This window comes from Lutra lutra, chromosome 16 (genome assembly GCF_902655055.1).
Source record: "Lutra lutra chromosome 16, mLutLut1.2, whole genome shotgun sequence".
Lineage (NCBI taxonomy): Eukaryota > Metazoa > Chordata > Mammalia > Carnivora > Mustelidae > Lutra > Lutra lutra.
In genome coordinates, this window is record NC_062293.1 from 14,570,773 (window position 1) to 14,598,162 (window position 27,390).

Below are 27,390 nucleotides of genomic sequence, written 5' to 3' on the forward strand. Positions count from 1 at the left end.
AACTTGCTGATCTTTCTCCACTAGCTCTACAAGACCAGTGCTCTAACCCCTGAGCTATAGGGCCTCGTTCTCTACTAGCTTTAGTGCCCAAATTCAACCTTTTTTTTTTTTACACTTTTTTATAGTTACCTTCATCTCCATCCTCAGTGCTTACAACACCACCTGGTACTTACTGAGCTCTCCGTGTTTGCTCATTAATGGTACAGCTTGCAGCATAATGGGTCCCTAGCCTTTGTTAAGCATACAAGTGGATCAACTTTTCTGTTTTTGTATATGTCGCAACCACTTCTCCCTTCAAAAGTGCAATGCAGTGTCATAACATTGGATTAAAAGGGGGCGCCTGGGTGGCTCAGTGGGTTAAGCCTCTGCCTTGGGATCAGGTCATGATCTCAGGGTCCTGGGATCAAGCCCACATCAGGCTCTCTGCTCTGCAGGGAGCCTGCTTCCTCCTCTCTCTCTCTCTCTCTGTCTGCCTTTCTGCCTACTTGTGATCTCTGTCTGTCAAATAAATAAATAAAAATCTTAAAAATTTTTTTTAAATTTAAAATTTAAAATAAAAATTTTAAAATTTAAAACATTGAATTAAAAATCATAGAGCATTTTTGTTTGTTTGTTTAGAGTTTCAGGAGAAAATAAGGATTATCCTGAAATATCACAATGGGGAATAAGTCAAGTATACCAGAACCCAGGTCTGCTCAAGCTGCAGTCCGGGTTGTGAGAGAGACTGGGCTGATGGCTCCGGACAAAGAGGGGGGCAGATGCCAGAATAATACTAATAACTTGGGCATGAATTTCTATGACTTTTACCTCTTCTATAGGTACAAAAATTTATTTTACTTTGTATATGAGGTACATATAGAACAGCTATTAGGGGGATAGAGTAAGGAATCTTGCTTGATATCTGAATTTTGCATCACAATCCCCACCCTTTGTCACAGGTCACCATAGGAAGTCACAGATGCCAAGCTCTAAAATGACTCTTTTTATTTATAAGTTCAAAGTCCATGTAGATTCATATACAAATTCTTTATTTGACTGGATTTTCATACCAGCCCAGGGAGGCAGAATTTGTTATGATCCCATTTTATAGATGAGCAATCAAGGGCCAAAGAGATTTAATTATGTGACTTGTTCAAAGTCAAACAGATGTAAGTTAGAGCACTGGAACTTCACCTCCAAGGCGGTGTCTATATCACAGGGTCTTTTGGTGAAGGTTAGTGATATTCGCTTCTTTTTGCCTTCTGAAGTTATTCATCCTGTTTCTGGCAGCAACAAAGGGCATTTTGGCAGGCACTGGAGCAGAGCAGTTAGGAGGATCCTGATCGTTAGGGTCATGAATGCTGGCTCTTTCTTTAGCTAGTCTTGTGATCTTGGACGCATCAGCAGTCCTCTCTGGGCTTCAGTTTCTGCATCCGTAAAATGGAGAAAATAGCAATCCTATCTACCACACAGGATTATTGTAAGGTTTCAGTGAATTAATATGTGCAAAAGCCTTGACAGAGTAAGGCACATAGTAGCCTCTTTTTTTTTTTTTAAGATTTTATTTATTTGACAGCGAGCAGAGAGGCAGGCGGGGATGGGGCGGTTGGGGGGCGTGGAAGCAGGCTCCCCGCTGAGCAGAAAGCCTGATGCAGGGGCTCAATCCCAGGACCCTGAGATCATGACCTGAGCCGAAGGCAGAGGCTTAACCCACTGAGCCACCCAGGTGCTCCATAGTAGCCTCTTAATAGGTAGGAAGTGTTAGATTATTGTTACTATATATTCATTTATTTTTCAAAGAATCCAAATTCCTCACTTTTCAAAAAGAAGGGATTCTTCTAAGTGTTCGTGCTAGATCTTATTGGCCTCCACTCTGAGGTCAGATTGATGAGGCATTAATTAATCTAATATTTATATAGGGCTTGGAACAGGCACAAAGGAGGGTGGGTACCCTCTGATGCACCTTGCCAGTTTCCAAGGACCCTTGCAGCCATGCAGCTTCAGGGTCTGCTCCCCCGCACCAGACCCCCACGGAGGTGGAGATTTTAAGATGTGGCCATAAAGAGTCTGGGGCTGTTTCTCCACTGATAATCACCCTTGTTGGACATTTCCACAGATCCATGAATGGAGCCCTCTCCTGTTGAGACAAGAGCTCATTTCCCTTTGGGAATGCCAAGAGGAGACATGGTAATACCAGGCAGTGATATCAGCAACCCCGAGACTGAACCCTGACAAGGGTGATCGCTCTGTGTGTGGAGCTGTCCCTGCAAACACAGCACCCAGCAGATACTACAACAAAATATGGGGTGTTCTGTGGAGGCCATTTGCTCCTCATAGGAGGGGTCTAGGTGGACAGGGCTGACCTTGAAACTGAAGGCAGTAACTTCTGGGTCAGATGTACATCTGGGACACTGGGGATGAGGAGAGGAATGTGGCTGGGAGGGTGGGCAGGGCTCAGGCACATTGGAGGGAAGCTCCAGAGGGGCAAGGCACGCTCCTGGGCTTATGACTGGGTCTGGGTGTGTTTGCCATTAAGATATTTCAACACTGTCTCACCAGTCAGAGGGACAAGACTTGTTTCTTGCTTCATCCCACCCCAGTTCCCTTCAAATTCAATTCTTAGTATGACGCTCTCAGGGAACTGCTCTGAGTTTCTTAGTAGGCGACCTCCAGCCCACTAGAGAGTCTCCCAGCCATATTACTGATTTTGAGGATAAAAAGGAGTTTAGCTTTATTTTTGACAGTTAAATTTGAATTTCATGACCATGATGGACTGAAAGATGCACCTGAGCGTGCTTGAATCTGTTTGTACCATCTACATTAGATTCACCTCGGGGGAGGGATGTTGAAAAAGGCATATTTTCCCCAGACCCATTCCAGAAGTGGGCAATTAGAGACTCGGGTGGGACCTAGGGATCTTCATGTTAAAATCCTCCATGGTGAGACTGAGAATGTGCCTTTTTAAGTGAATTTCTGGGACTGGACGGGATAGATGACGGCCTTCTAAAACCCAAATTTGAGTGAATATGCCCCGCGCGGGACCCCTGGTTCTCGTAGCCTCAGTTTCTCCCTCCAACCCGGCCAGGTTCTGTCTCCACTTGTTTGCTAGACTGCAGGAAGAGGAAATTAATAAGTGCAAAGAACTGAAGAAAGCTTTGCAGCCGGGAGAGAAGAGAAGCTCTTACCCCTCCCATCCAGTCTCTTAACAGTAACGCTGCCGCCGCCCCTCTAGCCCCGTGGGCGGCGGTCCCTTTAACAGACCTGGCCAATCGCGCGCCCATTTCCGCGGCCGCTCCCCGGCGCGCGGGTAGGGGCTGGATTGGCCGGGCCTGGCGCGCGGCCTGCTCCGCCCCTGCCGTCCTCTGGTTGGCGGCGGCGGCCGCGGGCGCGGGGCGGGTCCGCCGGCGGGGCGGGGCGGCCGGTGCCCGGGGGCGGGCGGGCGGCAGGATAGCGGCCGGAGCTGGAGCCCAAGCCGGATCCGCGGCGGCCGCGGAGCACGGGCGCCGGCGCAGTACAATGAAGGAGCCAGCGGAGCCGGGGTGAGAGCGACTGGGGCCGGGCAGGGGGGCGGTGGAAGGGGCGCCCGCAGAGAAGGCCGGGGCTGGGGGCGGTCCAACCCCGCCGGGTCCCGGCTGCGCTGGGGGCCGGCGGCCGTTGGTGAGGCGGGGCGCGGAGATCGGGCCCCCGCAGGGCTCCGCCCCGCTGTCACGGCCCCGTGTTGACGGAGACGCCCACCCGCGACGCCCCCGGGCGAACCCCTCTTTCTTTTGGGGTCGGTGTGACGGTTTAGGCTTGACCCCGACCCGAGGCGGCGGCCGGCCCGTACCCCCACCCCCCCGCCTCCCGCGCCCCGAGCCCGCGGTCCGCGGGCTCCCGGCTCGGCCCGGACCAGGGAGGGCAGTCCACACGCAACTAAGGGAAAACAGCTTGTAAATTTATGAATGGGGCCCCGGGTTCCCGCCGCCCCCCACGCCCACGTCACGAAACGCTTTGCAAGTCAAGAACCGCGGTTACTTTTACGGGGATCTGTCAGGGGCTGACTGCGCTCGGGTTGTTTTCCCCCAACTCCTGGAGATCGCGGATGGCAGTGGACAGGAGGCGGCGGCGTGCCGAGAGCCGGGGGATCGGAAGGTTAACAAGTGACATTGGGCTGAGGCCTAACGCCAGGTGCCCTGCCCGGGAGCGCGGGTGTGACGGTGGAGGCTGTGGCTGCTGGCCGCTGGCGAGCACACCAGCGAAGCCGAGGGACGGGGAGAAGGAGTGCACCGCGACTCCAGTTGCACCATGCACGCCGCCCGAATTGCACGGCCGACGCGGGAGTTGGTGCAGGGGAGTTTTCCCCTTTTGAAAACGGGTTTTTGGAAAACTTAGCCCCTCAGTGGGTTGACGGTTACTTAAACCATCGGTTGTTATGGTTACGGGGCATCAAATATAAGGGCAAAGTCTGTTGCCACCCTCGCTCTTTTTCTCCAAAGCTATGAAGTACTTTGTCACTACGTTTTATAGACGCTGTGCTGGGAGGACATACTTTTTTAGAGTTGAAGGGAAAGCGTGGGCTCCTTGAAGGCAGGGGTGGTACCATATTCCTGTTTGAAGTCCACCGTGGCAGCTCTGCCCAAGAATTGAAAGGAACCAGCCTTCTTCATGTTTTGATGATACCCATCAAAGGATTTAAAGGAGTCCTTTCAGGAGCCAGATGTAAGGTGGAAGAAACCAATGAGTGGCTGTTATATGGAAACCAATAAGGAAAAACGGAGGGGGCAAATGATCCTTGAACTCCAGAGTAAGGGGGTATTTGAGGAGTCTAGGTTTAAGGGTTTAGAACTAGGTGACACTGTGAAGCTTATCTCGTAGGAAGTATTGGAAGAGTCATTCCAAGCAGTCATTCCTATTAGCTTTTCTTAACCCTTAAGCTATTTTGGTATTTCAGATTCTTCCAGGAATGGGTAGTTGGTCCAAACTTTCAGAAAACAAGTAAGCCTCCTAAGGTGATGCGTACAGAGTGGGTCTTTAGGCAGACAGTTTCTTTCACATGGGGCTCTCCAGGAGTGTCAGTGAAGGCCTCCAGTCAGCCTATGGCAGGCTCTGGGTGAACTCAGCTTGGCCTGTTCATTTATCTGCAGGAAGAGGGGCTGTGCCTGAGAGGAAGGAGATTAACAACCTGATTCAAGTCGGAGTATGGTGGTAATGGAGACAACCGACAAGGGACCCAGGGGCTGGGACAGAGTGGGGGAGGGCAAGTGCAGGAGTTTGCTTGGGCTGAGTTTCTGGGGCCTGGAGGTTTGAAGAGAGTAGAGTGTCCTCCTATGAGAGGGTTGGAGAAATCACATGTACCAAATGTATTGTTTGTTCATTAGAGATGATGATTTTAGAATACTTCTGGAAAAGCAGAAGAGATTAGGCTTTCAGGTAGAATAAATGTACAGGGTGTTTTGGAGTTTTTGTCAAAAAGAAATTGCATGTAGCTGAAAAATATTCATTTGACTAATTTTTTTTTTAAAGATTTTATTTATTTGACAGAGATCACAAGTAGGCAGAGAGGCAGGCAGAGAGAGAAGAGGGAAGCAGGCTCCCTGCTGAGCAGAGAGCTGAATGCAGGGCTCCATCCCAGGACCATGGGATCATGATCTGAGCCGAAGGCAGAGGCTTAAGCCACCTAGCCACCCAGGCGCCCCATCATTCGACTAATTTTTATTAAGTCGGTAGTGTATCAGAACCTGGAAGGCATTGTGGGTTATGGTGGAAAAAACCAAAAGGGGTGGAGGGTTTAGTTCTATGTGCCGTATGATTTGCCTTCCCTCCAAGTCAAAAGCTCTCTTCTGAGGTTGTTCTGAAGTTCTTGAGGAAAGAAAGGGGAGAAATGCACAGAATATTACTTAATGTAAGAACAAAACAGAACAATGGGAAATTCTTCCCACTTTAGTTCACTTCTGGTGTCAAACTGAAACTTCAAAGAGTGGTTTTCTGTGTCAGGTTTGGTATAAGATTATCTGCATTCTCATATCTATTCACTGGTATCATTTCATGGTATTGGTTCCTGTTCTTTCTTTTTTCCCTTTCTGCTATCTATTTATTCAAAAACTTGGAAGTTCATTAGACAAATACTGTCCCTGGCCTCTAGGTGCTTCCACTTCATTTTCTGTGCCAGACTATCCCTCAGCATCTACTTTCTTCTCTCTGATCCTTATTCTCCCCTGAGGGTCCCCCTTGGGCATTGTTGAGGTCACAGGGAATGTTTGTTCTTTGATTCTGTCCCAAAGCAGAAGGCAGCTAGTATAGAAAAGAGAGCGTTTGTTGAATTTCAACTCTGCTCTGTACTACTATCTCTCTCTCTCTCCAGGAGATATCTCTATCAGATAGATGTAGATGTGGATATAGGTATCTTCTCCAGTCCTTGGGCAGCCCTCTAAGGGAGATAGATGGTGGGAGCTTCATTTTATGGACAAGCAAACTGAGGTTCTGAGCAGTCTCAGTAACTTGTCTAGAATGATAAGCTGGTTAGATAGTGGAGCAAGAATGTCAGTCGAGGACTCTGTGATTCTAAAACATGCTTTTTCCATTGTACTGTGTTGCTTCTCCCAGAAGAGTCATGGCAGTTGTAGCACAGTGCCTTCTTTGGACATAATGAAAGGTCAGGTTCAGAGATGTTCAGAGAATTGCCACAGTTACTGTGCTTATGGTGGAGCAGGAGTTAGCACCCTATGTCCTGTGTCTCTGCCTGGTGCCTTTTTGGGTCATTCGTGTGGCTGCCAGGAAATTTGAGTTTACTGCTGTGAAAAGGTGACCCGACCTACCAGGGCATATCCCAATGCTTCCATTTAGCAGCTCTGTGACTTTGGGCAAATTATTTTTTCTCTCTCTGTACGTCAGTTTCTTTATCTGTAAAATGGGACAGTATTCACATTCCAACAATGGTAAGACAAGTACAGTTTGTCTCATTTTAACATTTCTGAAGAAAAATATCTTATAATCTATGGGGTCTCACAGTTGTAGTTGGCGATGATGTCCCTTTTTGGTATATAATTTAATGGTACGTCTTACAGTAGTGGGTTCTAGATCAGATGAACTGTAGTAGTGCATTCTTCATTTTAAAAAAATATTTATTTGAGAGAGAGAGCATGTACGTGCATGAGCGGGGGGAGCGGCGGGAGAGGGAGAAACAGACTCCCTGCTGGGCAGGGGTCTGACACCGGGCTGGATCCCAGGACCCTGAGATCGTGACAAAGGCAGACGCTGAACTGACTGAGCTACCCAGGCACCCCAGTAGAGCGGTCTTTATAGGTAGTTGTGGGGATTACATGAAGTCACTCCCGTGCCTGGCACATAGTGGGCACTCAATGTCAGTTGATGGTACTGAATGACAGGGTTAGGGTGAACTGGTGGGTGGCTCTGGTCTGAAGCCGGTGAACACCTTCAAAGATTTGCCACTTGGAGCCCAGGCAGTAGTCCGTGATCTGCGGGCTGGAGGAGCGTTTTCTTGTTTGCCTGGAACTCTGTCCTTTGGCTGACTCTTGTCCCCATGAGGAGCATTAACTGTAGGAGCTAACGAGCCATGGGTAGACAGCTCCCTTTGTCCTGCCTGTTCATTAAGGTCTTTGTCAACTTTAAATCCCAAGTTAAAAATAAATATCATTGTAAGATTGGAAACCTGCATAGTCTTACATGTGAATTTTAAAGCTCCTCAAGGTTATATACAAGATTCTGTGTTTCCCCTTTCAAAACTCCTTGTGATGTTTAATTGCTTTGGGTGAAGTGTCATGAGATGCCATTACACAGTAGGAGCCTAGGAGGTCATGAATGTGCAGAAGCCCTTGACTAGCACTGGGTGAGGCAGAGAGAGCTCTAGAGTGGGCATCGGAAGGCCTGCTCCCAGTCCTGGGGTTTATCTTGTTATTGTGTGTGTTCTTGGGCCCTGGGCCCAAGGGTCTCTCTGGGCCTCAAGGCTCTCTTTTCCAAAATGAAGACGTGATTTCCCAGTCTCCTCCGCTGACTCCCTTCGACATAGTATCAGAGATTATGTGAGTTTATGAACTAAGGATCTGAGAAGTTATTTACTTATTTATTCTTTTAAAAGATTTTATTTATTTGACAGAGAGGGTCACTGTGAGAGAAGGAACACAAGCAGGGGGAGTGGGAGAGGGAGAAGCAGACTCCCCGAGGGGCAGGGACCCCGAGGCAGGGCTTGATCCAAGGACCCTGGGATCGTGACCGGAGCCAAAGGCAGATGCCTAACGACTGAGCCACCCAGGTGCCCCAGAATCTGAGAAATTAAATGGTTGAAAGGAGTTCCTTCATTCAGGACTCCTGAAGTCTCACTTGGGTGTTTGTGATCATGCTTTGTAAAGCAGAAACCAGTAGTCAGGTGATAACAATAAGAGTAACTATCATTTATGGAGAATTGCTGTGTGCCAGGCACTATCTCCTTTTGTTTCATATGGCCCTTTGAGTAGGGGAGACCATGGTCAATCTTATCGTAAGATGAGAGCACTGAAGTTCAGAGAAGTACGAACCTCATCCAAGGTCACACAGCAAAGATGAGGGCTTCTGTTGCTCTCCGGTGCAAGCTCTTTGGTTGCTTTCAGGTGGACCCTGCCTGGTCTTGGAATCCTCTCAAGCCACGTGCATTGGGCTCTCTGCTCAGCGGGGAGCCTGCTTCCCCCTACTCTCTGCCTGCCTCTTTGCCTACTTGTGATGTCTCTCTGTCAAATAAATAAAATCCTAAAAAAAAAAAAAAAATCTGAGTTCTTGTTCAGGGCATCGCTGTGAATTGGGAGAATTTTGCTCAACCTTTAAAGAATAGCGCCTGTGCCAGTTGTGGGCGACCTAAGTCCTTCAAAGGCAAGATTTTCCTTTGGTGAACAGAAGCCGCAAGCTGGGTCACCGTGAGCATAAGTGGGACCGTTGAGAGCAGAATCCAGTCCTTCTCTGTGGAGCTGGTGGGATGGGAAACGTAGGTGGGCTTAGAAACAATCAGGTAGCCTTTCGCTTTTGGGTTTGCCTGGAGTGTTGGTTCTTTTTTTATTATTATTGTTATTTTTTAAAGATTTTATTTATTCATTTGACAGACAGAGATCACAAGTAGGCAGAGAGGCAGGCAGAGAGAGGAAGGGAAGCAGGCTCCCTGCTGAGCAGAGAGTCCGATGCAGGGCTCGATCCCAGGACCCTGAGACCATGACCTGAGTGGAAGGCAGAGGCTTTAACCCACTGAGCCACCCAGGCGCCCCTGGAGTGTTGGTTCTAAGGGCTTTTCTCCAGGCGGGTTATTGGACCTAACAAATTGAGTGCCTCCTGGTCTTATCCTAATAGTTGAGAATGGGGGCGCCTGAGGGGCTCAGTGGATTGGGCCTCTGCCTTCGGCTCAGGTCATGATCTCAAGAGTTCTGGGAATGAGCCCTACCTTCGGCTCTCTGCTCAGCGGGGAGCCTGCTTCCACCCCCCAGCCCTTTGCTGGCCTCTCTGTCTACTTGTGATCTCTGCCTGTCAGATAAATAGATAAAATCTTTAAAAAAAAAAATTGAGAATAGCACAGGCAAGCAGAGCCCACTTCAGTCTTAAGCTTCTTTGGGATTTGAAATGTAAACCCACCCTTAGGATCCCTCCTGCCGTAACCTTTCAGAATCACAATAGGCACTTCTGAGTTTCATTTCTCTGTTGTTTCTGACAGCTGGGTAAGCTGGCCTGTTTTCGTATTCAATTTTAAATTCCTTTTTGCTTCTAATGCTGCCTTTTAAACAGTGTTCCTAAAAATGGTCATATTTATCATTTGGGGTTTGAAATAGAGAATTTAAAAATCTTTTCACTGAAAGGACTAACTAAACAATGATTATTACTCGTTCAATAAATATTTGAGCATCTACTGGAGCCAACCATTGTGCCTGTCCTTGGAAATCCAGTGGGGAGCAAAACAGATGTGGTCTCTGCGAGCACACAGCACATTATCTAGTCCAGACAGTCAACAAGTCAAGAGATGTATACGTTGTATGTGTATATTACATTGTGGTAAGTGTGAAGGCTCCTTCCTAGGAAGGGAAGACTGAGAAGGAAGAAAGGGAGGGAGCTAGCAACTGGGAGTGTCCAGCAACGCATTTCTAGAGGGAACAGGGTGTATGTAGAAAGTGTGGCACGGGGAGGAGGTGTGGAGGAGGTTGTGGGAAGGCGAGTCATCAGGAGAGCCCTGCAGGGTAGAGGTGAAGACCCCTGGCTCAGGAGCCAGATACTTCTTCAGGGACTTGGGGATTTCTTAGGCTCTTGGTGCCTCAATTTCCCATCCTAAGTGGCCTTAGGATTGAATGAGCTGATGTCTGGGGATTCTGGAGGACGGTGCGAGGCACGTACAGGAAGGACTGGGGCCAAGGGTTTGCTGATTCTCACACAGTGGGCATCTTGACCTGGAGTGGATGAGCTTCTGTTCGTGGTCAGCATTTCCCATCATTCCATGTGTAAAGTAACCAGGGGCTGAAGTTGAGACGAGATGGCTAATATGCACGGCTGCTGGGCGCGTTCTGAGGTGGCTTGGTGTTGGATGCTCTGTGGTGCGCTAACCATGGAGCACCTGTGCCTGGGGAGCACTTGGCATGGAGCCTCGGCCCCGTCTGCTGTGGGAGCTGTGTTCAACCGGAAGCTTCGTTCCTCAGCTCCTTCCTGCAGCTGTCTGCTTTGGGGTTTGATATGGAGGGTAGATTTTTAGCCCTTTTTTCACCCCATAAAAGGAGGCAGAGGCCAATGGCCTCACTACCAGGCGATCAAAGTTGACAACTCGGAGTTGCTAAGTGGTACCCACCTGAACTCCATGCTCGATGAGATTTGGTGTGGTGCTTTCTCGGGGAAATGGCCACACCTCGGGATCATACAGGAGGAAGACTTCATGAAACGAGTCACTGGCTTTGGTTCTTTGGCCTGCTTTGGGATGTTCAGTAAAATAGAAACCCAGCCATATCAGAGTTTGTTAGTATCCTACAGAGTATTTTATTAGAACTGATCAAATTTGTATATAATTGCAGTAGTTCCTTTTTAAAAAAATATTTATTCTGGAAACTTTTTTGAATTCACAAAAGTAGAGAATAATATAATGAGACCCATGTATCTATCATTGTTTCAATAATTACGACATTTTGCTAATCTTGTTCCAAGATAGTTTCCATTTGAAGCATTTTTGGTGGATTTTCTGTCACAGTATAAATGTATCTTTGTAATATAAAATTATATGGTAGATATGGTCCTAGAGAAAAAAAAATTACCACATGCTGCCTAATTACAGGACTGGTGCTAGTAGTTGAAATTCAGAATCCTAAATGAACATTTCTTGCAAGTCTGCATAGTCTTGCTTATGAAAATTAGGCATCCCTGACCTGGCTGCATAGGGAAGGTTATAACCTTGGGGCCTCAGGTTGGAGCCCCATTCTTCTGATGACATACTCAGTGAGAGTGATGCCTCCTGAGCGTGGGATAGGAAGCCCACCCAGACAGAGGGCCACCCTTAAAAGTTGGCAGGAGAATGCATTTCAAGTCTGGGACAAAGGCACAGAACATGCTTCTTCTGTGAGATGGGTCTGAACCCATTGGACAGCTCCAGGCATGGATTCCCGAGTCTCTTTCCCCCCTTATTTCCCATTCTGGATTATTCTACTCTAAAAACTGTTTGACTCCTTCTATGAACCCAAGTTTTGAAGAGCATTATCTCAAGTTTCTCCTTGTTTTCTACCACGCTTGCATTCATTCATTCATCACCCAACAAACATTAAAGGCGGTTGCGCAATGGGTCAGACGGTGTGCTAGGTACTGTGTATATAGCGGTGAGCAAGACTGACAAGGTCCTTGCCCTCCTGGAGGAAGGAGAAAAGCAGAGGTCTGCTAAAAAAATGCATCCTAAAGAATAGTGAGAAGTGCTACAAAGGAAAGCGCAAATGGGAATGAGGTGAGGGGGTAGAGCTGTTTCCTGAAGAGGGAGCAGGTGGTTCAGTTTCTGAAAGGCCTCGCTCCCTTCCTCCTGGGAGCAGGAAGGTGCCTGGAATATAATAAACCAGGAGGAGAGAGGCATGGACCCAGCTGAGGCAGAAGGCAGGAGGGGCTGGACCATATAGCACTTTTCAGAACATAGATCCTAGTCCATGAGCCACAAGAAGCTCTCATAGGGTTTTGAGCAAGGATATGGTACGCTTATGTTAGGATTTTTTGTTTAAAATTTTTAAAAGATTTTATTTATTTGACAGCACAAGTAGGCAGAGCAGCAGGCAGAGGGAGAGGGAGAAGCAGGCTCTCCACTGATCAGGGAGCCTGATGTGGGGCTCGATCCCAGGACCCTGGGATCATGACCTGAGCCCAAGGCAGCTGCTTAACCGACTGAGCCACCCAGGCGCCCCAGGATTTTTTAAAATTTTAAAATTTTGTTTTTAAGTAAGCTCTGCGCCCATTGTAGGGCTTGAATACAAGACCCACCCTGAGATCAGGAGTCGCATGCGCTGCTGATCTAGCCAACCAGCGGGCCCCCATGTTAGGAATTTTTAAAACCACTTCCACTGCAGTTGGGCAAATAAATGGAAGTCACCATGGGGAGAGCCGTGAGGGGGCTGCTACTGTCTTCCAAGCAAAAAGGTGGTCGTTTGGACCAGAGTGGTGGCAGTGAAATTGGAAAGAAAGAGAGAGGAGAGGTTTAAAGATAAAAATCACAGCACTTGGTAAAGGACTAGGTGAGGGCCAGCTTGCATTTGCAGTGAAAAGAAATGTAAATTACTTCTGGCAGAAAACATTGGCTGTGCATACTCTGCAACTCACTGGTATTACACTTCCCTTGGCACCTATTTTTCAGAATTTCTAGATAAATTTAAAGCTGTTCTCCTTATTTGCTCTTAAGTCTATTCTTGAAAACCGTCATCCATCTTTGAAACATATTCGTTGAGCATCTACTATGTGCTGGGGAGAAATAGGTGAGCAAGACAGCCCAGGCCCTCAGCCCATCTCCTCCGCACCTCTCCATCCTCTGGGCTGGGGTTGCCTTACCTCCTGAAGCTTTCATGTGGGCCAAGTTGCCAGGGTTCCTGTCCCAGCCTCAGGAGGCGTCACTTGCTGAGTATGTCATTGGTAGCATGGGGCTCCAAACTGAGGCCTCAAGGGTAGAGTCTTTCATATGCAGCCCACAGTCAGGGACATAGTAGTCTTCCTCTCTGTCTAGAAGGTGGAGATTGTGTCCTGTTCCTATTTGTATCTCCTCCCTCTCACACTCCCTGCTCCCTCCCCAGCTCCCATCAGCAAACCAGAGTGCTCTACCCTTGGGTGTTCAGCAGGTGTTTGTGAATAGCCCCCATACTACTCAAAAATAATGCTAGATGGGCCCTAAAGAGGGCGCTAGACAGCAGTAGGAGGTGGAAGGATCTTCCCGATGTTGGGAGATTCACCATGGGAGAGAAAAGAGGCAACTGTGTTTAGACCTGGCCCAGCAGATGGGCAGACTCGCCCTACTAGCCCTGAGGCCAACTTCTAGATGAGGGGAGGAGTCTGCCTCCTCAGATCACCTGTCACTTGGGAGGGAGTCATAGGAAACACCTGGATCTTCACCGGAACTTTGAAGTTCTAAACAGGAAAAAAACTTGAGGCAGAGATGGCAGTTAAATTTCCTCTATAGCTTTTGCGATTGTGATTCTGAGAGAGAAAACTGATGTGGGACATTATTACCTGGTTTCCTAGGTAACTTCCCTTTCCTTTGTTTTGTTTTGGAAGAATGGATTGGGTCTCCAGACCAGGTCCTCTGATAACCAGAGTGGAGGTATTTATCGGGGACAAGAGTGATGTGTTTTCTGGGAGACTTGCAAATCTGACTATTAAGGGGATAGAAAAGTATATACATATTTAAAAAAAGCATACAGGAAATTTGCAGAACCAGATAATATAGAGACCTATGTGACTCAGCAGCCGTGTGGGCACCAAAGTGGTGCCCAGAAACTCTCCAGTGGAAGTGAGCACCGAAGCTGCTTGAGAACAGCGCGGAGGGAAGGGGTCAGGTATCTGTCAACTCATGCCTGGAGGGGGAGCAGCCAATGTCTCCAGGCACTGGAAACCTTAACATCACAGCCAGATAAATAAGTGATCCGCTTATTGGAATTAGATCTGCATAGACTGAAATAGAGCAAAGGAGTATGGGCACACGTGGCCCCAAAGAAAACCCTAGGAGAGACTCCTCTGTGTGCCTTGACCGCAGAAGGCTGGCGGCAAGCCTTCCAGTCATGATGGCAGGACCAGGTATGTAATTGTAGGACGGCCTGCCAGACTGAGCTGGCAATGATTTTGTTCCACAGGCAGATCTTAAAAGAGGCCCCTGGCAGATGTAGTAGACTGTGAAGATGTTTGTAGGTGAGTGTTAATAGAAGTGGACCATATGGTAAATTTTAATACCACCTTGCTGATAGTTTATCTCTGAGAGCAGGTAGAGGGATGTGTGTGTGTGTGTGTGTTGGGTGGGTGCTGTTTGGACCTAATGATGACAAATAAGGAAAAGCCAGTTGACCTCGCGGATAGGATAAAGCCATCCAGAGGGCAAGGGAGCCGGGAGATAAGCCCAGAGCTGGGGTTTAGGCAGGCTGGCTCCACAGCCCCTGCTCTTCGAGCATCTCCTGCCTCTTCCTATTTCCTTTGATAAAAACGATGGAACCGCTCCTCCCACTCGCTGTACAGGAGCCATCTTGGTGTCCTCAAATATAGATGCCCTTTGGAAATGACCTCTAGAGTATCAGGCCATGGCAATGACTAATTTGATGTGGCTCCTCCTTGGTCTGCCATCTGCCTCAACTCCCCCACCCTCTGCCCCACCCCGGAAGAATTCGAGTAGAAACTGCAGTACCTGTCCTAGAAGTCCGAAGGGAGTTGTCCTCAGGGCAAGTTGAGCTGCTTGCCCTGGCGAAGTTCAGAGGCAAAATTGAAGTGGAAAATAAGTCAGAGTAGTAGAAAACCCATGGGAAAGGAGTTGCTTTTGTTTTAATATCCCAGGGTAGACTAATGTCTGTGAGGATATGATGAGTGGTATTCGATCCTGATGGGGAAAGTTAATAGTAAAGCAGGAACATTAATTTTTTTTAAGGCTAAAACTCCCAACAGAAATGATTATTGATCATACTCTGAGCCAGAGGCTGAACTTCTTTGGTCAGCCTGGCTTTTTTTTTAAGGTCTGACTGTGATCAAGAGGGCTGTTGGCAGAGGCTTAACAGCCTGAAGCGAATTTTATCTCATGAGGTCTGATTTGTGGGATGAAAGTCTTGTGGAAGGGAAAAACATATCTTGAGTTTCTGAATTAGGTGACAGAGTTGCTTTGGCAGATGTAGCAAGGACAGGGCCCAGAATTTTCTGGGGGCAGGTGATCAAGAGCTCCTTCCAACTGTATGAATTTATAATGCCAGAGTGTTTATCTTAAAAAATAGAATTTTAAACATGTTTAAAATATATGACCCACAGCTTAGACGGCTTCCAGGAATTGCAGGATTCGCAATCTCGAAGTCCTTAGCTGTGCTGTGGCCTAAGAATTTGAGCATTTTGTGTGATTTGGCAGAGTTGACCCAGTAGCTCCAGTTTCCCCGCCCAGAAACATCCTGTTGCTCCTTCTGGACTCTGGCACGGCACTGCAACGGGGGCTGCTGGTCCCTCACCCAACACGGCTCAGAGCGTGGGTGGGCACTATTGGTTGGTAAGTGTTCAGTACTTCATAGCAAGCTAAGGGGAAAAGTGTGATTTTTTTTTTTTTTTTTTTTTTTTTTTTTTTTTTTTTTTGGTCACGTTTTTCTATTTTTGGAGTTCATACAGGTGCCCCATTGGGCGTGTAAAGGGAAAATGAGGTTTTTGCCACCATAAACCAGGGTGGTTCCCTGGGTCAGCCCTGTCCGTTTGTATTTCTGCCCGTTGTCGTAGAGTACAAATCCGGATCTCTCACTGGTGTGATGCTATTGCTTAGGGAGGGAGTGACCCTGCGAGACAAGCAGGGAGCCCTGAACTAGCTTTGGAAGCATTCATCGAGCCAGCTTGAAGATCTCATGGTGATTTGGGGCTGGAGAAAGGACTCATCAAACGGGTTGTCCCCACATTGAGTTAACCTGGGCTGGGCATCCGGTGACGCTCGAGCATTGAGCAGATGACGCCGCTCCCAAAGCAGTGGCCGTACATGGGGACTGTCACAGGGCAGGCCCACGCTCTCCTGGGCAGTGAAAGGCAGTCTTCTGCGAGTCTCCTAAATGAGAGTCTCTTAAAAGTGTTCACCCACTTTGTCATTCTTTTTAAGGGAGGTCTCGAAGAATCTTAAAGCAAGTATTTGCATAGCATGAAACATGATACATTCTTAATTAAAAAAATGGCTAATTCAATTTTTTTTCTTCCTGATTAATAACTTAAAAGTCAGTGTGCCAGTTTTTCTTTCCTTTTTAACTTAGGCAAGCACTTAAGTATGTTTTAGAATATTTGCTTTTCAACTTTTGGTTGTTTGTAGAGTGTCTAGAAAGGAACCACATATTTTCCCAGGAAGGTCTTGGCCACAGGAGTAAAAAAACAAAACAAAACAAAAAAAACCCACGAAGCTTTTGTTGTTTTCTTGGGGCAGTACTTCACCTTGCCCTCTCTCTTGTCCTGCCCAGACTTCTAAAAGACCTCACACCCTACTACCCAAAGGGTGTACATCAAACCTCTATACATCTTCCTGAGAATAATGTAATGAGTTCTTGAAATTAGGGTTGTTGTTGTTGTTATTTTTTTAAGATTTTATTTATGTGACAGAGAGACATCGAGAGAGGGAATACAATCCAGAGAGTCAGAGAGGGAGACGCAGGCTTCCCACCAAGCAGGGAGCCCATTAAATTGGGGTTTTGGGGCACCTGGGTGGCTCAGTGGGTTAAGCCTCTGCCTTTGTCTCAGGTCATGATCTCAGGGTCCTGGGATCAAGTCCCGCATCGGGCTCTCTGCTCAGTAGGGAGCCTGCTTCCTCCTCTCTCTCTCTCTGTCTGCCTCTCTGCCTATTTGTGATCTCTCTCTGTCAAATAAATAAAAATAAAAAATCTTAAAAAAAAATCGGGGTTTTTAACCTTGGGGAGGGGAAGGGAGAAGTCTGTACCTGCTTGCAAATTGAATGTGAAATCTTGCGGGTGTTTGTGGATTTGTGTTTGGTGGTGGTAGGGTCTTATGTTCGTCAGGCTTTCACGCAGCCCTCGAAGGAGCTGAAGTCTCTGTACCTCTCACCTAGAAAGCTCTAAAGCCAGCTTTTGAGAAAGGAAGGACCGATTAACAGTAGGCAAAGAACCTAGATCACAGTCTGCAGGTTCCTGACTGGTGGGAGCCCACACACGCTAGCCTGGCTTCTCACTACCTCTGGGTCCCCGAGAGCCTCTTTCCTCCCTACTGGCCCTTCTCCCCTCTTCAAATCTGTAAGGTATCCTTTGCTCGGAGAGCACTGGATGAACTTGTCCTATAAGCCCGGTGCCATGCGCCAGGATATTTTGTCCTTGGTTTCTTTAGTCACTTTCTTTTGGTCAATGCCCTAACTGCCTCCTAACTTCTAGGCCTCTCTTCTCATTTTTCTTGGGTTTCTCTCTTATACCACCTTCTCTTCCTCCCCTTCTTCCTCCCCCACTCCCCTCCCCCTTTTTTTTTTTTTTTCCTTAATGTATTCTAAGTTAATCTCTTCCCTGCCATTGGCTTTTCTGTTTGGTCTGGTAATTCTTGTCTGTAGCCAGAAAGGGGGCCCTGAGCTAGACAGAGAACCAGGAGGCCTCCCAGCCCTGTGGTTCTGGACGGTGGATCCTGCCCCTCCCTGGGATGTCTTGCAGGGTCTCAGCTTACTACCCACTTCCATCCCCAAAGTCCAGCCATCTGCTCTGGTGGCTTCCACCCAGCCAGGAACACACACATGCATTTGCTGTCACAGGCTCCTGCCTTTCCTTGTGGACCTTATATGTATCCCATGATGGTGAGCTCGGTTCATGAAAGTATGATTCTGTTCTATCATCCTTATTCCAGTGCTGCCAGAGGCAGAAACAACAGAAGTTATTGCTTCCAGAAAGACTGTTCTTCCAGGGGCAGGCCAATATATAAGAGAGCCTTGGTGACAAATGTGCATCATTGCAACAGCAGAAGTTTAAATTACAGTGAAAGATGATCATTTTCTACCTTCGGTAGTTTAAGCTTCTTTCCCTCTCCGAATTTCTCCCGGTGCTCTGGGGAGCTAGGGCTCTGGCCCTGAAAGGGTTTGGGCAGAAGGTCTCCTTCTTTTCCTGCTTTTGAGGACTCATTAGCTCCTTGGCAGCGCTCACCTTCACACGGAGGTGGGCGTGTGGTCCAGGAGGCTCTGCTTAGGAAACCAGATCTCTTCATAGATAGAGCGATCTCATGAGCTAGTAATGCAAGCTGTTGGTAATTACACAAAACCTACCGTGAAATTCATCTAAAATTAATGAAGACTCAGCATTGTGGATGTTAAATACAGAGGAAGTTATGGCAGTGGCCCTCAGTTATCTGAGTAGGTTATTTCTTGCTCGTCTTTATGCCTTTAGCTGGCTTCCCTTTGCACCCCATTGTGGCTGGGGTCTCCCTTCCCACTCCACTCTGCTCGGTTCACGTTCCTCCCATGCAGACCCATTTTAATGGGAAGCTACCAAAAAATGCCATTTATTCCCAAATCAGTTGCTTGGGATTATCCATTCTGCTTTTCTCTTCTGTGAACACAGAGAAGTGAAAGGTCCGATGTATTTAAAAGAAAACAGTATGGGAAAAAAAAAAAAGTATCACTGTTTATACATTCAAAAAAAAAAAAAAAGAAAACAGTATGGGGCATCTGGGTGGCTCAGTGGGTTAAAGCCTCTGCCTTAGGGTCGGGTCGTGTTCCCAGGGTCCTGGGATCGAACCCCACATTGGGCTCTCTGCTCGGCAGGGAGCCTGCTTCCTCCTCTCTCTCTCTCTGCCTGCTGCTCTGCCTACTTGTGATCTCTGTCTGTCAAATAAATAAATAAAATCTTAAAAAAAAAAAAAGAAAACAGTAAAAATGTATGGAGAACAAATATGTGTGAGTGAAAACCAGCTAGATGAATAGAACATGTCTGCTTTTCCTGACATTGATTTTTTCTTTTAAAGGAGCATTGTTGGGGCGCCTGGGTGACTCAGTGGGTTAAGCCTCTGCCTTCAGCTCAGGTCATGATCCCAGGGTCCTGGGATCAAGCCCCGAATCAGGCTCTCTGCTCGGCGGAGATTTTTAATTTTTAAATAAATTTTAAAAATCTTTAAAAAAAAATAAAAATAAAGGAACATTGTTTATTACTTCATTTAGTGTGTAAGTCAAAATTTAAAGATCTCAAGATCCGTACTTACATAGACTGAGATAAATGGTTAGGATACTTTGAGGCTAAAATTTATATTGCTTTGGTGATATGCTTTATAGGTATTTCATGCCTTGATTTAATAGGAAGGATCTCTGGTCTATATGTGCTTTTTTTTTTTTTCTTTTTTAAGATTTTTATTTATTTGACAGAGATCACAAGTAGGCAGAGAAGCAGGCAGAGAGAGAAGGGGAAGCAGGCTCCCCGCTGAGCAGAGAGCCCGATGCCCGAGGCTTGATCTCAGGACCCTGGGATCATGACCTGAGCTGAAGGCAGAGGCTTTAGCCCACTGAGCCACCCAGGCACCCCTATATGTGCTTTTATGTGACTTGAAAATCAACTAACTATTCTATTTGAACAGATTTCAGTTAGGACAATGGTCTTCAGACATCTCACAATGGTGCCATTCTCAGACTCTTATGACAGAATTGTCAAATTATAGCAAATAGTGTCAGAAATAATTTTGCAATTTTCTCAGCAGATTGTAAATTTCTCCTTCTGTACATCTCGTTGTTCTGGAAATAATAGTGTGAAGGTACCTTTTTCCAGAACTGATTATTTTCCAAATACAGCGGTACCTTTTGGTTTAGAAGAAACAATAGAGGAAGATTGTGGTCCAGAAGACAAGCAGAGAACAGGGTTTTTTTTAGCCTTTCTTTTATTACACCTTTGGCCACATTTTTGAAGAGAGACCAAGAATTGCCGTATGTATGAAAGAATATTGGCAACTGGATAGACTCGAGATGAAAGTGAGATTTTCAGAGTAACAAGGTCTAGTTTCTTACGTCGGTTGTAGAAACAAAGGATATGTGATCACAGTAGGTCTAGCAGCTGGGGTTGGTGGAAGGGGAGAATTCATGAAATCTGAAGGATATTTAAGTTGGTATGATACATAATTTCCAAGTTAGAAAAACCTCATCAAGAACAGTGGTTTGTTAAGACCAAAATAGAAAATCACTTTTTAAAAAATGGGAGGAGGAATGTGCACGTATGCATCTTACAGGATGTTGAAAAAAGATAACCTGGGACACAGTCCGGTGAGGGAGCCAGAGCGCAGTGGGAATAGTGCTTTAAGGATTACATTTGATGTAGAAGCACTCAGTCAAAGAAGAAACTTGCCCAGGAGGAAGGTCTCTGTGGAGATGTGCCCTGCATTTTGAGTGATGTACTAGAGCATTGCAGACTCAACATTAATTTTGATCTTTCTTACGAAGCTGGATAAAATAATATTGTTTCTGAGGAAAAAATAGTCATTTTCATGAGGTGTCAGAGCCCTGGGGTGGAAAATGCCAACAGCGAAGAATCCCAAACAAATTCCAGAATCAACATCCTCAGTGCAGACCTCACACTAACATGTCATCTTGATTTACCCTGCTGGGAGGTCCAGCGGGCTCTTGTTGGGCACCCCAGAAATGCATGAGATCCACTCCCAGCAACCAAGTATGGGAGCCAGTACTCTGGCTTCCTAGTATTTTTCCTGGGAAAAACTGTTTGATCTGAAACAGTTCAAACCAGAGCTGGCTCTGAGAAACTTTGGTTTCGGCCACCTGGGTGGCTCAGGTGCTTAAGCATCTGCCTTTGGCTCAGGTCATGATCTCTAGGTCCTGGGATCAAGCCCCACATCGGGCTCCTGGCTCAGTGGGGAGTCTGCTTCTCGCTCTCTCCCTCTGCCTCCTCCCTGCTCATGCTCTCTCTCTGTATCAAATGAATAAATTTTAAAAATCCTAAAAAAAAAAAAAAAAAAGAAACTTTGGTTTCCCAAAATAACAGATGAAGTTCTGCTACTCCCTCGAAAGAGCATCGTTTTAACTTTTGGAACGTGCACCCCTTTGCGCTTCTGAAAGCTACGCACCGTCTCCCAAGGAAACCACACACGTACGCTTAGACCAGATTTGGCCCATAGGATGTTAGGAACACTTGATGTAAAATAGTAAGATGGAAGGTTTGGAAGAGAATGTTAGGAAGGAGTATGCTGCTGGTGCTGATGCCATTTTTCTCTGGAGGGTCGAGGCGCTCGCTGGGGAGTGTGCATTGTGGGTTGTTGGACGGTAAGATTTAGCAGGGCTGGAATACGCAGCTAGGCCTTTTTTTTTTTTTTTTAAGATTTTATTTATTTGACAGAGATCACAAGTAGTCAGAGAGGCAGGCAGAGAGAGAGGAGGAAGCAGGCTCCCCGTGGAGCAGAGAGCCCAATGCGGGGCTCGATCCCAGAACCCTGGGATCATCATGACCTGAGCCAAAGGCAGAGGCTTTAACCCACTGAGCCACCCAGGAGCCCCAGCCAGGCCCATTTTGAGAGAGTTGTACAGTCTGAGAGTAGTGCTTCCAGAAGGTGCAACTCCCTACTCCCCTCAAGATCTGGGCCCAGCGTTTGCTGTCAGAGGCTTTTTGGACAAGGTCTTTGTAAGTGTAAGTTATTGATTATGTGTGTGTGACAAAGCAGGACCAACTCTGCATTTATTTCCCTCGTTGCTCATATCCTTTTCCCCTTAAAAAGACTGATACAACTTTGACCTAATGGGTTTTAAGAGCCAAAAATTAATTTGTTAGATAAATTGCTTGTTATGTAAGTTAAAAAGGAGGCATTGCATACTTACTTATGCACAACAGGATTTCAGAATTCTCCCATTTGAGAGTATATATTCTGTAAGAATTGCATGTATTGGATTTGTGTCCTGCTTTCAAATCCTCTGCTCCACTTTCCAGTGGGCCTGGCGTGTGATACAAGCTGGGAGTGGGGTGGTTCTGGTCCAAAGGCAGGCCCAGGAGCCACAGGTGGACACCTTGGAGTTCTGTTGATGGCAACAGCTCTGCAATTTCCACTTCTGAACCCCTGGTAGATGGTGACTTGCCGAGGAGCTTTAATTTATGCCATCGAGATCTATAGGCACCTGGGTGGCTCAGTTGGTTAAGCGTCTGACTTCGGCTCAGGTCATGATCTCTGGGTCCTGGGGTCGAGCATCTTGTTGGGCTCCCCGTGCAGCAGGGAGTCTTGCTTGTCCCTCTCCCTCCTCTCTGTGCCTCCCCTCCTCCTGCATGAATGTTGCACGCATGCTCTCTTTCATATAAAAAAATTTTTTTAAACCTTAAAAGGTTTTTCTTATTAATTAAGTGATCTGAGAAGTCACTACCACCCAGAGGTATACCCCCCTTCTCCTGAAGGATCCTTTCCTTTGACAGCGGCTGGCTTGGAATTTCAGTTTCCTAGAAGAAATGCATTTTCCCAGCAGAAACAACAATATGTATATACTCAGTGGTTCTGTAGAAAAGAGTGGTACCATGCTCACAGCCTGCATTAGGAAAAGCTTGTGTGGCTACAGAAACTACCAGTAGAGGTGATCTGGGTGTGAAGTTAGATCTCACCTTCTCCTAGCAGGTGTGATAATATGTTACATTCTGGGGCTAAAACTTGGTGCCCAGTTGCTAAAAATATACTAGACTATAAATGATATATTCATTTTCTAGACCATATGGAATATCCTGAAAAGGACATAAACAGGTTACATAGGTATTAAGTGAGGTGTTCTTTCATTCATTGAACCAATAAATATTTAAGTGCCTACTCTGCAGTGCATATATTCTGCGGGCTGAGAGGTAACAAGTAAGTAGCCGTGTAACACGATGTCAGGTAGTATTACTGTTATTAAAAGTAAAATAAGGGGCTGGGGAGGCCGTGCTTTTAGAATGAAGTGGTCAGGAAGGTCTTTCTGAGGAGACCTTAGAGCTGAGTCCTGCCATTGTTTTTACTACAGTAAATTTTGGGGAGTAATAGTTGTCTTGGGGGCCTTGGAATTCAGTGAGGCATCTTTGCAGAGATTTTTTTTTTATAAACATATATTTTTATCCCCAGGGGTACAGGTCTGTGAATCGCCAGGTTTACACACTTCACAGCACTCACCATAGCACATACCCTCCCCAATGTCCATAACCCCACACCCCTCTCCCAACCCCCCTCCCCCCATCAACCCTCAGTTTGTTTTGTGAGATTAAGAGTCACTTATGGGGACGCCTGGGTGGCTCAGTTGGTTAAGCAGCTGCCTTCGGCTCAGGTCATGATCCCAGCGTCCTGGGATCGAGTCCCACATCGGGCTCCTTGCTCATCAGGGAGCCTGCTTCTCCCTCTGCCTCTGCCTGCCATTCTGTCTGCCTGTGCTTGCTCTCTCTCCCTCTCTCTGACAAATAAATAAAATCTTAAAAAAAAAAAAAAAAAAAAGAGTCACTTATGGTTTGTCTCCCTCCCAATCCCATGTTGTTTCATTTACTCTTCTCCTCTTTGCAGAGATTTTGACCGACTAATTTGAAGGATCTTTTGAGGAGTTGGGACTTTTGTATCAGTGACCTTTTGAGAGAGTGACTGGCCTTATTCTGGTTGGTATCCTCTTTTTTTTCTTACTGTCAGTTTTCCTGTGGCAGGAATAGGAGGAGAGCAAGTTGCCTCTGGCTGTCGTGCTGGTGGTTCAAAGCAAACCGAGCATCTCCCTACTCTTGGGTTGCCTTTGAACTTGACCACTGAACCTTGCTTTCTGATGTTATGCGTGCCCAGCAGTCTTTAAAATGCATGAACTGACCCTCCACTTGTCGCTCCATGAGGTCTGACAACCTGAATGCTTTCCCTGAAAGGGTCCCCACATCCAGAGGCCAGCTGACCTGAGCATGGCCGAGTCCCAGACACAGGGGCCTGAGTACAGGCTGAAAAGTTACAGCTATTGGCCTAAGGCTTTTTTCCCCCCTCCTCAGTGTCATTTTTAAGCACTGAATCTTGGCTAAGATCAAGTGTAAGCACTGAATCATAAAATTATAAAACAACCTTTTTGGAAATAGTATATACTTCTGCCAGCGATGCTGCCTTTGTTCACACGTGGGGCCTGTTAGCCCCATGGTTACTGCCTGTACTCAGTTGTCCCAGGATACTTTAATAACCGGTATTTGCATCGGGCTGTGATGGACAGAGCCAGGGCCATACCCCTGCCCTTAATCATCACAACATCCTGTTGTTACTGCTGCCCCTTTGCAGACCAGGAAACTGACCACACCTGTCAAAGCAGGAAGGGCACTAGTCACACAGGGAGAAGCCCGTATAAAGGCTTGTGTGGAACTCCTTTCATCCCCATACAGATGCCATGGGGTAGAGTTTATTTTTCTCATTCTGTAGATTAGAAAACTGAAGCGCAAAAACATTGTGTAACTAGCCCGAGGTCACGCAGCTGGCGAGGGGGTCACCCAGGTGGGGTTTGGAAAAGCATGCTCTCACCACCCCTCACCACCCTCACCTCGCTGAGGCCACCTGGCCCTTGCTCCCTTCTTCCCTTTGTAACTCCTGCTCTGCCCCCCTTCAGTGTCACCTCAGCCACTTTGCCTGGTACCTGGGCCGGCGGCCTCCCTGGGTCTGTGTCAGGCAGGCCGGGCTGTGCCAAGCCGAGCAGTGCTTCTGAGATCCCTGGAGGGCTCTCAGATGTTACACATTTGTGGGTGAAGAGCTTTATACACACACATATATGTACATAAATATATTTACATACGTGTCTGTGTGTGTGGGGATGCAGCGGAAAATTAAACTCTACATTCTTACATTTCTAAAATTGTGTAAATCGGTATAGGTGCTAGTTTGTGTTTTTTCTTCATTTATCATTATTTCATTTGCACATCGCCCCACTTCTGTACATACTTGCTATGTGTTGTTGTTTTTTCAAGATTTTATGTATTTATTTGAGAGAGAGAATGAACGGGGGGGGAGAGGGAGAAGCAGACTCCCTGCTGAGCAGGGACCCCCCCCCCCCCCCCCCACACACACAACGTGAGGCTCAGTCCCAGGACCCCGGGATCATGAGCTGAGCTGAAGGCAGACACTTAACTGACTGAGCCACCCAGGCGCCCCATACTTGCTCTTTGTAAGGACTATGTAATATTTCCCGTTAACACAGTTATGATCCTTGGTTGGCCGTTTGAGTTGTTAAGCTCTGGGGCCTGGCAAGGAATGTACCTGATAGCATTTCTTCTTTAGGAAGAAAAGTTCTGAGTTTGGCTTAAGAATAAATAAATGGTTTTTGGGGCGCCTGGGTGGCTCAGTGGGTTGAAGCCTCTGCCTTCGGCTCAGGTCATGGTCTCAGGGTCCAGGGATCGAGCCCCACATCAGGCTCTCTGCTGGGCAGGGAGCCTGCTTCCCTTCCTCCCTCTCTGCCTGCCTCTCTGCCGACTTGTGATCTCTGTCTGTCAAATAAATAAATAAAATCTTTAAAAAAAAAATAGTTTTTGAAAAATCGTTCTGTAAGTTAGAGGCACTTATTCACTATAGTTTCAGTGGATTTTATTTGGAAACGTGTAGTAGACATTTGATGAAAAACAAATATTTGGTTTTTACAGATTGGAGTTTACATTTGGATCCCAATGTTATAAGCAATCATAACTAAAACTTTTAAAACTTTCCTTGGGTGTGATTTACATATCTAACCAGACAAAACTCTTTTCAGAAGCTAAAGCAGAGAGGATTGAATTGACAAAACTTTTTAAAAATTAAGATTATCTCGGGGCGCCTGGGTGGCTCAGTGGGTTAAGCTCGATTGATGGAGCCCCATGTCAGACTCCCTGCTCAGTGGGGAGTCTCTTGTCCATCTGCCCTTCCCTCTACTCACTCTTTCTCTCAAATCAATAAAATCTTTAAAAAAAATAAAATAAAGAAAATGGTTACAGCTTAGAATTTTTTTAAAAAATTAAGATTATCTTGAGGCTAAGGATGAAATTGACAGGTGATCACAGAAAACACCTTCTGAAATAAAATATCCCGACGTTTGACTTCTACAGCAGAGGATTAACATCAAGGAAATAGCTGCTTCTTCCTTTTCCGCTGTGGTGTTGGGCATCCCTAAAGGGAGTTGCCTGGACCCATTTGCTTTGCATTTCTGCCCTTAACTGGCAATGATGCCTTAGGCAAGTCTCTCAACTTCCCTGTCTCCTATTCCTCATTTGAAATGAAAACACGGTTCCTGCCTCTTAGAGCCAGAAGTGAAATAAGGAGTGTCTTGATGTATCCAGGACTTATATCTTCAATCATAGTTTTTCCCCTTAACTCAGAACTTCAGATGAATTGGTGCCTGCCAAGTGAGCTGCCTGGGCAATGCCAAGATCCCCACCCCCCAACCCTGTTCCTCATTTTAGGAAACAGTTCTTTTTCCTGCTTCAATTTGAAGTTTCTTCTTTGCTGCCTGGTTTAAATTAGGGTCCTAAAAGTTGAAGAAGTGTGTGTGTGTGTGTAGAATAGTAGATGGCATTAAATTTCTCTTGAAAGATGTTCTAAAAAAGTTGAATGTAGGCAGACATATGCAATGATTTTATTGCATATGTTACTTGCACAGTATTGTTAGAAGTTCATGACTTTGAACTTTGACTTTGAACAAAGAAAATACTTTGTTGGGACGCCTGGGTTGCTCAGTGGGTTAAGTCTCTGCCTTTGGCTCAGGTCAAGATCTCAGGATCGAGCCCCACATCAGGATCTCCACTCTGCGGGGAGCCTGCTTCTCCCTCTCTCTCTCTGCCTGCCTCTCTGCCTACTTGTGATCTCTGTCTGTCAAATAAATAAATAAAATCTTAAAAAAAAATACTTTGTCATCCAACAAATTCTCTCTCTACTGTTTGTTTGCTTTTTTAATTTTTATTTTTTAAGTATTTATTTTAGAGAGGGAGAGAGTGCGTGTGCATGTGCAAGAGTGGGAGGAGGGGCAGAGAGAGGGAAAGAGGGAGTGAATCCTCAAGCAGACTCCCCACTGAGCGCAAAAACCCACACAAGGCTCAATCCCAGGACCCTGAGATCATGACCTGAGCTGAAATCAAGAGTGGGATGCTTAACGGAGCCACCCAGGTGCCCCTGGTTTGCCATTATTTGTAAGGAACCATTAGTCTCCCTCCCTGGTGGTTGTGTAATAGTATCAGTTAGTGAATCAGAACTTCCAGCACCTTTCTGACATCCACCCTTGGAGGCCACCAAATGTCAGACTCTTAAGATGTCCCAAACTGAACCTACTATGTCCTCCTTAAACTGATCCTTCTCTTATCCCCAGACTTGATAAATGGGATTGCTGACCACTGT

At 46.6% G+C, this 27,390-nt stretch overlaps 1 protein-coding gene across 4 annotated transcripts in view; it reads left to right on the forward strand.

Moving 5' to 3' along the window:
- Positions 1 to 3,390: 3,390 nt before the first annotated feature.
- TEX2 (testis expressed 2) overlaps positions 3,391 to 27,390 on the forward strand; it is a 105,212-nt gene continuing 81,212 nt past the window's right edge. For 3 of the 4 annotated variants that reach the window (XM_047706753.1, XM_047706752.1, XM_047706756.1), the window contains exon 1: positions 3,391 to 3,518. The gene's annotated coding sequence lies outside the window, so the exon portion shown is untranslated. Of the gene's footprint in view, positions 3,519 to 23,589; positions 23,679 to 27,390 lie in introns of all 4 variants that reach the window. The other variant, XM_047706754.1, reaches the window with a different exon arrangement.